This window comes from Zootoca vivipara, chromosome 9, assembly GCF_965207765.1.
Source record: "Zootoca vivipara chromosome 9, rZooViv2.hap1.1, whole genome shotgun sequence".
In the NCBI taxonomy this organism is placed as follows: Eukaryota; Metazoa; Chordata; class Lepidosauria; order Squamata; family Lacertidae; genus Zootoca; species Zootoca vivipara.
In genome coordinates, this window is record NC_142592.1 from 67,268,647 (window position 1) to 67,278,268 (window position 9,622).

Genomic DNA, 9,622 nt, shown 5'->3' on the forward strand with positions numbered 1-9,622 from the left:
CCTAGCGACGGCGAGGGGGGCGTTGCGAGCCTGCCCCTTGGATGAAGCAGCCCCACCCCACCCCCTTCAGAGTCTCCGGAGCCAGATCCCTCGGCAGGATCACTTCCCTCCCCCCACTGCTTAAGAGGAGCTGCCGGTGGAGCGCAGGGAGCCTGGAGGGGTGGCGAGGAGGGCAACCTGTCCGTCTGCTCGCATCCCTCTCTTAACTGTTATATGGTAACTTGGCAAAGAGGTTTCCCACCTCATCGTCCCGGCAGGCAGGCTGCCACTTTAGAGGGGAGGAGGGCAAGGGAGGGGGGAGTTCATTAATGTTTGGAGAGTCAGCTCGGGAAGGGGACAAAGGGAAGGCTTTAAAAGCGTTGTGAACGGGGAGATATTCCATTTTTTTCCAGCAAGGTGTCCCAATGCAACGGCTTGAGTATCTCCTCTTTTACGTTGCAATCTGCGCCAGCTTTCGCAACCGATAGGGCTCCAGCGCCGGCGCCCAGAGCGGATCTATCCCTAGACAGTTCTTCCTTCACAAAACCCAAGTCTTGTAGCGCCGTAAAAAAAAAAAAAGACACCCCCTGAAAATAAGACACCGTGTGTTTTTTTGAGGGAAAAAAGTTATAAGACGGTGTCTTCAAAAGGGGGAAACACGATATCTGACTTTTAGAAGACATCTGAAGGCAGCCCTGATTAGGGAAGTTTTTAATGCTTGATGTTTTATCGTGCTTTTAATATTCTGAGTGGTGCAGTGGTTAAAGTGTTGGACTAGAACCGGGGAGAGCAGGGTTCGAATCCCCACTCAGCCATGAAGCTCACTGGGTGACCTTGGATCAGCCACCATCTCTTGTTATTGTTTAGTCGTTTAGCCGTGTCCGACTCTTCGTGACCCCATGGACCAGAGCATGCCAGGCACTCCTGTCTTGCACTGCCTCCCGCAGTTTGGTCAAACTCATGTTCGTAGCTTCGAGAACACTGTCCAACCATCTCATCCTCTGTCGTCCCCTTCTCCTAGTGCCCTCCATCTTTCCCGACACCAGGGTCTTTTCCAGGGATTCTTCTCTTCTCATGAGGTGGCCAAAGTATTGGAGCATCAGCTTCAGGATCTGTCCTTCCAGTGAGCACTCAGGGCTGATTTCCTTCAGAATGGATAGGTTTGATCTTCTAGCAGTCCATGGGACTCTCAAGAGTCTCCCTCCAGCACCATAATTCAAAATTCACTATCTCTTAGTCTAACCTAAGATTCAATGCAAGACGGGGTGGGGAAGAACCATGTACACCACCTTGAGATCCTTGGAAGATGAAGTTAGTTATATAAATGTAACAAATTATTATTATTATTATTATTATTATTATTATTATTATTATTATTATTACTACAGTGGTACCTCGGTTTAAATACACAATTGGTTCCGGAAGTCTGTACTTAACCTGAAGCGTACTTAACCTGAAGCGAACTTTCCCATTGAAAATAATGGAAAGTGGACTAATCCGTTCCAGACGGGTCCGCGGAGTACTCAACCTGAAGCGTACTTAACCCGAAGTATGTGTGTAATTGGTTCTGGAAGTCCGTATTATTATTATTATTATTATTATTATTATTATTATTATTATTATTACAGTGGTACCTCGGTTTAAATACACAATTGATTCCGGAAGTCTGTACTTAACTTGAAGCGTACTTAAATTGAAGCAAACTTTCCCATTGAAAGTAATGGAAGGTGAACTAATCCGTTCCAGACGGGTCCACGGAATACTTAAACTGAAAGTACTCAAACCGAAGCGTACTTAAACCGAGGTATGACTGTATTATTATTATTATTATTATTATTATTATTATTATTATTATTATTATTATTATTATTCCACCTTCTCAAAGGCTCCTGGGAACCATAGTTTGGTAAGGGTGCTGAGGGCTGATTGCGGCGCCCCCCAGGTCTCTCTAGCTGGCCTTTGGCCACACCCCTGCTCAGGCCACACCCCCTCTCACAAGGCCACACCCTTCACCGGCCCTGTTCCGTACCCTCCTTGACTGCTTTTGCCTGGCTGGAATGTGCCCTTAGCCTGTGGTCATTGCCTCTTGCTCACACGAGAGAAATTAAGGAAATCCTCCTATTCGATCTCTCCCTTGCTTGGGGTAGTAGAGCAACGGCGTTCCGCTGCCCTTCTCGATTCCTCCCTCCCTCCCTCTCCTAACACAAAACAGGATTGAACATTCTCCCCCTCCTCTCGCACACTCCCCAAAGTGAATAGAAGTACACAATGAAGATTCAACTCAGCTGTTGTTAGGATTACGCGGCGCAGGAGTTTGCATGACATCTGGCAATTAGCTAGGCGCCGCAGAGATCTGGATCGGAGAGATATAAATACGAGGGTTCTCAGACCCCAAACAACACAAAGTGTTTCGGTATGGGGGGTGGGGGTGGAGAGAAGCAACAAATTTGTAAGAGGGTACAAAATAATGGGCTCATTCAAAGGGGTTTTTAAAAAACGCATTGTGGAGCCCACGTTTTGCAAAAGGAAGGGAAGTGATATTCACTTCAGGCAACACGTTAAGGACGAAGAAAAACAGATTTCAGTTTAATGTTAGCAACTGCGAGACAATGTGAGACATTGTGAGACGATCCTAGCAAAACCAGTTTCTAAGTTCCTACTTACTCCTGTTTGGGTTGTAGCCCTGTTTAGGGAAGCTTTTAATCTTTAAGAAATTAGTGTATTTTAATATTTCTGTTGGAAGCCACCCAGAGTGGCTGGGGAAACCCAGCCAGATGGGCAGGGTATAAATAAATTGTTGTTGTTGTTGTTGTTGTTGTTGTTGTTGTTGTTGTTGTTACGGCCTTAAAAGTGTTGTGAGTTGCTTTTATCCAACAGCAAATCAGGATAAAAGCTGGGGGGGGGAGGCAGTCACATATATCCAGGTCAGATAACCCTAAAATCTCTTTGGCAGGAAAAAGGACTGGTTTAGTAGGGGAAGGTGGGTTAAAGACCCCATCTGCACTACTCTTTTGAAGCAGTATTATACCTCTTTAAACGGCCATGGCATTCCCCAAAGCATCCTGGGGAACTGCGGGTAAGTAAAGGGGGTTAAGAGATGTGTTTGGGGGACCGCATTCCTCTAACAGAGATACCATTTTTAATTATGATTTATTTCTCACATTCATAGCTCCCCGTTCCCCCCCCCCCAGGAGCTCAAAGTGGCCGCCTGATTCTACCTCTCATTAAATCCCCACAACAACCCTGTGAGGTAGGTCAGGCTGAGATGCAGCGACTGGCCCCAGGTCATCCAGTGAGCTTCGTGGACGAGCAGGGATTCGAACCCTGGCCTCCCAGGTCCCAGTCTGACACCCTAACCACTGTGCCATGCTGACTCTCAAAGTGGTTTAACAATCTTCACATGAAACTCTGGGAACTGTAGCTTTCTGTGAGGAAAAGGCGTCTTTCCTAACAACTCTCAGCATGCTTAACAAACTACAGCTCCCGTAATTCTCTATGGCTGTTTTAAGGGGTATAATGGCTCTTTAAATGCATAGTGCAGGTGGGCCCTGAATCCACTTGCCTGCTTCTCTTATAGAATCATAGAATCGTAGAGTTGGAAGGGACCTCGAGGGACATCTAGTCCAACCCCCTGCAATGCAGGAATCTCAGCTAAAGCATCTATGACAGATGGCCATCCAACCTCTGCTTAAAAACCTCCAAGAAAGGATATTCCACCACCTTCTGAGGGATTCTGTTACACTTTTGGACAGCTCTTACTGTCAGAAAGTTTTTTCAAATGTTCAGTCGGAATCTCCTTTCTTGTAACTTGAAGCCATTGGTTCGAGTCCTGCCCTCCAGAGCAGCAGAAAACAACCTTGCTCCATCTTCTAATTGACAGACCTTGAGATATTTGAAAATGGCTCTCATATCTGCTCTCAGTCTCCTCTTCCTCAGGCTAATCATGGCCAGCTCCTTCAACCGTTCCTCATCAGGCTTGGTTTCCAGACCCTTGGTCATCTTAGCTGCCCTCCTCTGCACACCTTCCAGCTTGCCAACACCCTTCTTAAATTGTGGTGCCCAAAGTTGGACAGAGTATTCAAAGTGTGGTCCGACCAAGGCAGAATAGAGCGGTACTATGAATTCGCTTGATCTGGACACTAGACTTCTGTTGAAGATGATGATGATGATGATGATGATGATAATAATAATAATAATAATAATAATAATAATAATAATAATAATAATTTATTTTTTATACCCTGCCCATCTGGCTGGGCTTCCCCAGCCACTCTGGGCGGCTTCCAACAGAAAAATAAAACACAGTGATCTATTAAACATTAAAAGCCACCCTAAACAGGGCTGCCTTCAGATGTCTTCTAAAAGTCTGGTATTTGCTTTTCTCTTTGACGTCTGATGGGAGGGCGTTCCACAGGGCGGGCGCCACTACCGAAAAGGCCCTCTGCCTGGTTCCCTGTAACTTGGCTTCTTGCAATGAGGGAACCGCCAGAAGGCCCTCAGTGCTGGACCTCAGTGTCCGGGTAGAACGATGGAGGTGGAGACGCTCCTTCAGGTATACTGGACCGAGGCCATTTAGGGCCTTAAAGGTTAGCACCAACACTTTGAATTGTGCTCGGAAATGCACTGGGAGCCAATGTAGATCTTTCAAGACCGGTGTTATGTGGTCTTGGCGGCCCCTCCCAGTCACCAGTCTAGCTGCCGCATTCTGGATTAGTTGTAGTTTCTGGGTCACCTTCAGAGGTAGCCCCACGTAGAGCGCATTGCAGTAATCCAAGCGGGAGATAACTAGAGCATGCACCACTCTGGCGAGACAGTGCGCAGGCAGGGAGGGTCTCAGCCTGCGTACCAGATGGAGCTGATAAACAGCTGCCCTGGACACAGAATTGACCTGCGCCTCCATGGACAGCTGTGAGTCCAGAATGACTACCAGGCTGCGCACCTGGTCCTTCAGGGGCACAGTTACCCCATTCAAGACCAGGGAGTCCTCCACACCTGCCCGCCTCCTGTCCCCCCCGAAACAGTACTTCTGTCTTGTCAGGATTCAACCTCAATCTGTTAGCCGCCATCCATCCTCCAACCGCCTCCAGGCACTTGATGCAGCCTAGAATAATATTCTCTCTTTTTGCTGCTGCATCACACAGTTCACTTGTGGTCCACTAAGACCCCTAGATCTTTTCCACACGAAGAGCTGAACAACACCAGCAGCTAGGCAGGGTTGGAAATTTTGTGGACCAGCTTCTTGGAGCCTGGAGGTGCTCACTTGACATTCTGGGGGTTGTCTTCCCCTTCCATGTCTCTGCTATGCCGTGGCTTTCACGTCCTACTTTACAGAGCTGTCCTCCGCGGCCTGAAGCACTTTCAGGGTCACCTACTCCAAGCCTGACTTATACCGAGTCAGGCCATATTGGTCCATCTAGCTCAGTGTTGAGGGACCCAGGTGGTGCTGTGGTTAAACCACTGAGCCTAGGGCTTGCTGATCAGAAGGTCGGCGGTTCGAATCCCTGTGACGGGGTGAGCTCCCGTTGCTTGGGTCCCAGCTCCTGCCAACCTAGCAGTTCGAAAGCACATCAAAATGCAAGTAGATAAATAGGAACCGCTACAGCGGGAAGGTAAACGGCGTTTCCATGTGCTGCTCTGGTTTGCCAGAAGCGGCTTTGTCATGCTGGCCACATGACCTGGAAGCTATACGCCGGCTCCCTCGGCCAATAATGCGAGATGAGCGCGCAACCCCAGAGTCAGTCACGACTGGACCTAATGGTCAGGGGTCCCTTTACCTTTATCTTTAGCTCAGTGTTACCTTCCTACACTGGCTGGCAGCTGCTGCCCAGGTTTTCAGGACAGAGTGTCTCCCCGCCTTACCTGGAGACGCTTGGGGTTGAACCTGGGACCATCTAAGTGCAAAGTTTGTACAGTACTCTTTGCTGCTTATCTCTGGCCTTTCCTCTGTACAAAAGGCTATGTCAGTCCAAGTACAGTTTAAAGATAGAGAGCTGCAGAGATCTCTGAGGGCTTATCCCTTAGATAAAGAACAGGACTTGCTCATTCACTGTTACTGCCCAGGCAGCAGACTGATCAGGCAGGACGGATTGGGGGGGTGGGTGGGGATAAATTCAATTCAATTCCTAATTAAACTGTCAGCCTACAATGGTTTTTCAGGCACAAAGAAGACAGCGGCATGCGGAAAGAATTCAGATTTATTGCATACAGCTGCGTGAATAAAGTGACTCTATTGGATAACTCTAATACTGGGCCCCAGAATACAAAATTCAAGGCACCTTTATAGGATCTAGATCAGGCACCCCTAAACTGCGGCCCTCCAGCTGTTTTGGGACTACAATTCCCATCACCCCTAGCTAACAGGCCCAGTGGCCAGGGATGATGGGAGTTGTAGTCCCAAAACATCTGGAGGGCCGAAGTTTGGGGGTGCCTGATCTAGATACACCATTAGCTTTTGTTCATCATCTGAGGCCATTCTTCGTGTGCTTCCCCCACAAGAAGTCCGGAGGGTGGCAACACGAGAACGGGGCCTTTTCTGCAGTGACACCCTGTTTGTGGAATGCTCTCCCCAGGGATGCTCACCTGGTGCCTTCATTGCATAACTTTAGGCGCCAGGCAGAAATATCTCTTTTCCAGGAGTGCCAACTTGAATAAAATATGGGGGGCAGACAGGTAAACCCTATCCGGCATAATCACATGACACAGTGCACACACACCTTTCCGTCCCCCCCCCCCATATAATTTTTATTAGTTTTTCCTTTTATAACACAGCAAATCCAACTTTACAATAACAAACAAATATACTCTTTGCTCTGCTGAGCTTGTGACTTCCCCCATCCCTTCAGCTGGTTTTTTTCTTTTCAGATCTTTGTTGTTGTTGTTCAGAACAACCTTGATGGCAGAAAGTGAGGAGGAATTAAAGAACCTTTTAATGAGGGTGAAAGAGAAGAGCGCAAAATATGGTCTGAAGCTCAACATCAAAAAAACCAAGATCATGGCCACTGGTCCCATCACCTCCTGGCAAATAGAAAGGGAAGAAATGGAGGCAGTGAGAGATTTTACCTTCTTGGGCTCCTTGATCACTGCAGATGGTGACAGCAGTCACGAAATTAAAAGACGCCTGCTTCTTGGGAGAAAAGCAATGACAAACCTAGACAGCATCTTAAAAAGCAGAGACATCACCTTGCCGACAAAGGTCCGTGTAGTTAAAGCTTTGGTTTTCCCAGTAGTGATGTATGGAAGTGAGAGCTGGACCATAAAGAAGGCTGATCGCCAAAGAATGGATGCTTTTGAATTGTGGTGCCGGAGGAGACTCTTGAGAGTCCCTTGGACTGCAAGAAGGTCAAACCTATCCATTCTGAAGGAAATCAGCCCTGAGCGCTCACTGGAAGGACAGATCCTGAAGCTGAGGCTACAATACTTTGGCCACCTCATGAGAAGAGAAGAATCCTTGGAAAAGACCCTGATGTTGGGAAAGATTGAGGGCACTAGGAGAAGGGAACGACAGAGGACAAGATGGTTGGACAGTGTTCTTGAAGCTACGAACATGAGTTTGACCAAACTGCGGGAGGCAGTGCAAGACAGGAGTGCCTGGCGTGCTCTGGTCCATGGGGTCACGAAGAGTCGGACACGACTAAACGACAACAACAACAACAACAGCTTCCAATATTCCTTTGTAAGACAAAAATTGGCAGCATCCCCGTGTCCTCTTTGAGCTCTTACCAGGTCCTAGACATCACTGTGCCATAATTTTGCTTTTCTGATGCTGTAGTCTGCAACGTTTTAATCGGTTCTCTTCCCACAATGCTCTTTGGCCACCAGCATTGCAGTCTCAAGGGGGACGATGCCAAAATAAAAATTAAAAATCCCTCTGTGTGGCCCTTAAATCTCTTTCCCCCTCCTCCGCTTCTCATGGGATTAATCTGTCCAGGACAGCCACACAAACAAAACAAGGACTGATGCCACCAAAAACAAACGAAACAATTTCTTGGAACAACGTTGTCATTTCTGGATGCAGTCCATAATACTTACCCCACCGGCCACGCCCACCCCCCTTTTCACTATCCACATTGAGAGCAGCAAACGTTTACCGGGAACCATTCATGGCGATGTATTTGGAAGAATCCGTCTCGAACCCACGTCAAAAAAGCTTCGCTAATAAAACATCCCAAAATTAGAAAGAGCAGGAGCTTGGAAAACGAGGTCTAAAAATAAAAGGGAGCTTGTTTTTCTCTCCTTTTCCACTCCGGAGAATTTCTGCAAAAATGCCATATTTTTGGAAACTCTAAATTTAGGTATTTGTCACTCCTGAATACAAGGTTGTTGGTTTGTTTTGTTTTCCATATTGATTTTAGAATTTTTCTCATCACCGGGGCTGAAATTTGTGCTCATCCGCCCTCCCCATAGGAACTGGAAGGGGGGGATGTGAGTTGAATTTGCATTTAGGCAATCTACTGAATTCACTCTGGGATGCGGGTGGCGCTGTGGGTTAAACCACAGAGCCTAGGGCTTGCCGATCAGAAGGTCGGCGGTTCGAATCCCTGCGACAGGGTGAGCTCTCGTTGCTCGCTCCCTGCTCCTGCCAACCTAGCGGTTCGAAAGCACGTCAAAGTGCAAGTAGATAAATAGGTACCGCTCCGGCGGGAAGGTAAATGGCGTTTCCGTGCGCTGCTCTGGTTCGCCAGAAGCGGCTTTGTCATGCTGATCACATGACTTGGAAGCTGTACGCCAGCTCCCTTGGCCAGTAAAGCGAGATGAGCGCCACAACCCCAGAGTCGTCCGCAACTGGACCTAACGGTCAGGGGTACCTTTACCTTTTTACTGAATTCACTATGTTTCTAAAGCACTATGGCAAGGATGGTATAGGTGTCAAGCACATTAAGGTAAAGGTGGCGCTGTGGTTAAACCACTGAGTCTAGGGCTTGCTGACCAGAAGGTCAGCGGTTCGAATCCCTGTGACGGGGTGAGCTCCCGTTGCTTGGTCCCAGCTCCTGCCAACCTAGCAGTTCGAAAGCACATCAAAATGCAAGTAGATAAATAGGAACCGCTACAGCGGGAAGGTAAACGGCGTTTCCATGTGCTGCTCTGGTTTGCCAGAAGCGGCTTTGTCATGCTGGCCACATGACCTGGAAGCTGTACGCCAGCTCCCTCGGCCAATAATGCGAGATGAGCGCGCAACCCCAGAGTCGGTCACGACTGGACCTAATGGTCAGGGGTCCCTTTACCTTTACCCCTGACCATTAGGTGCAGTCACGGAAGACTCTGGGGCTGCATGCTCATCTCGCTCTATAGGCCGAGGGAGCTGTCGTTTGTCCGCAGGCAGCTTCCGGGTCATGTCGCCAGCACAACTAAGCCACTTCTGGCGAACCAGAGCAACGCATGGAAACGCCGTTTACCTTCCCGCCGGAGCAGTACCTATTGATCTACTTGCACTTGATGTGCTTTTGAACTGCTCGGTGGGCAGGAGCTGGGATTGAACAACGGGAGCTCACCCCGTCGCGGGGATTTGAACTGCCAACCTTCCGATCGGAAAGCCTGCAAACCCAGACTTTCTCCCGCCAGGGAACATTTAGGTCTTTCATAGTACATTTGTGGGCTCATGTACTCCTCTATTCTGCCTTGGTTAGACCACACCTGGTGTCCTGTG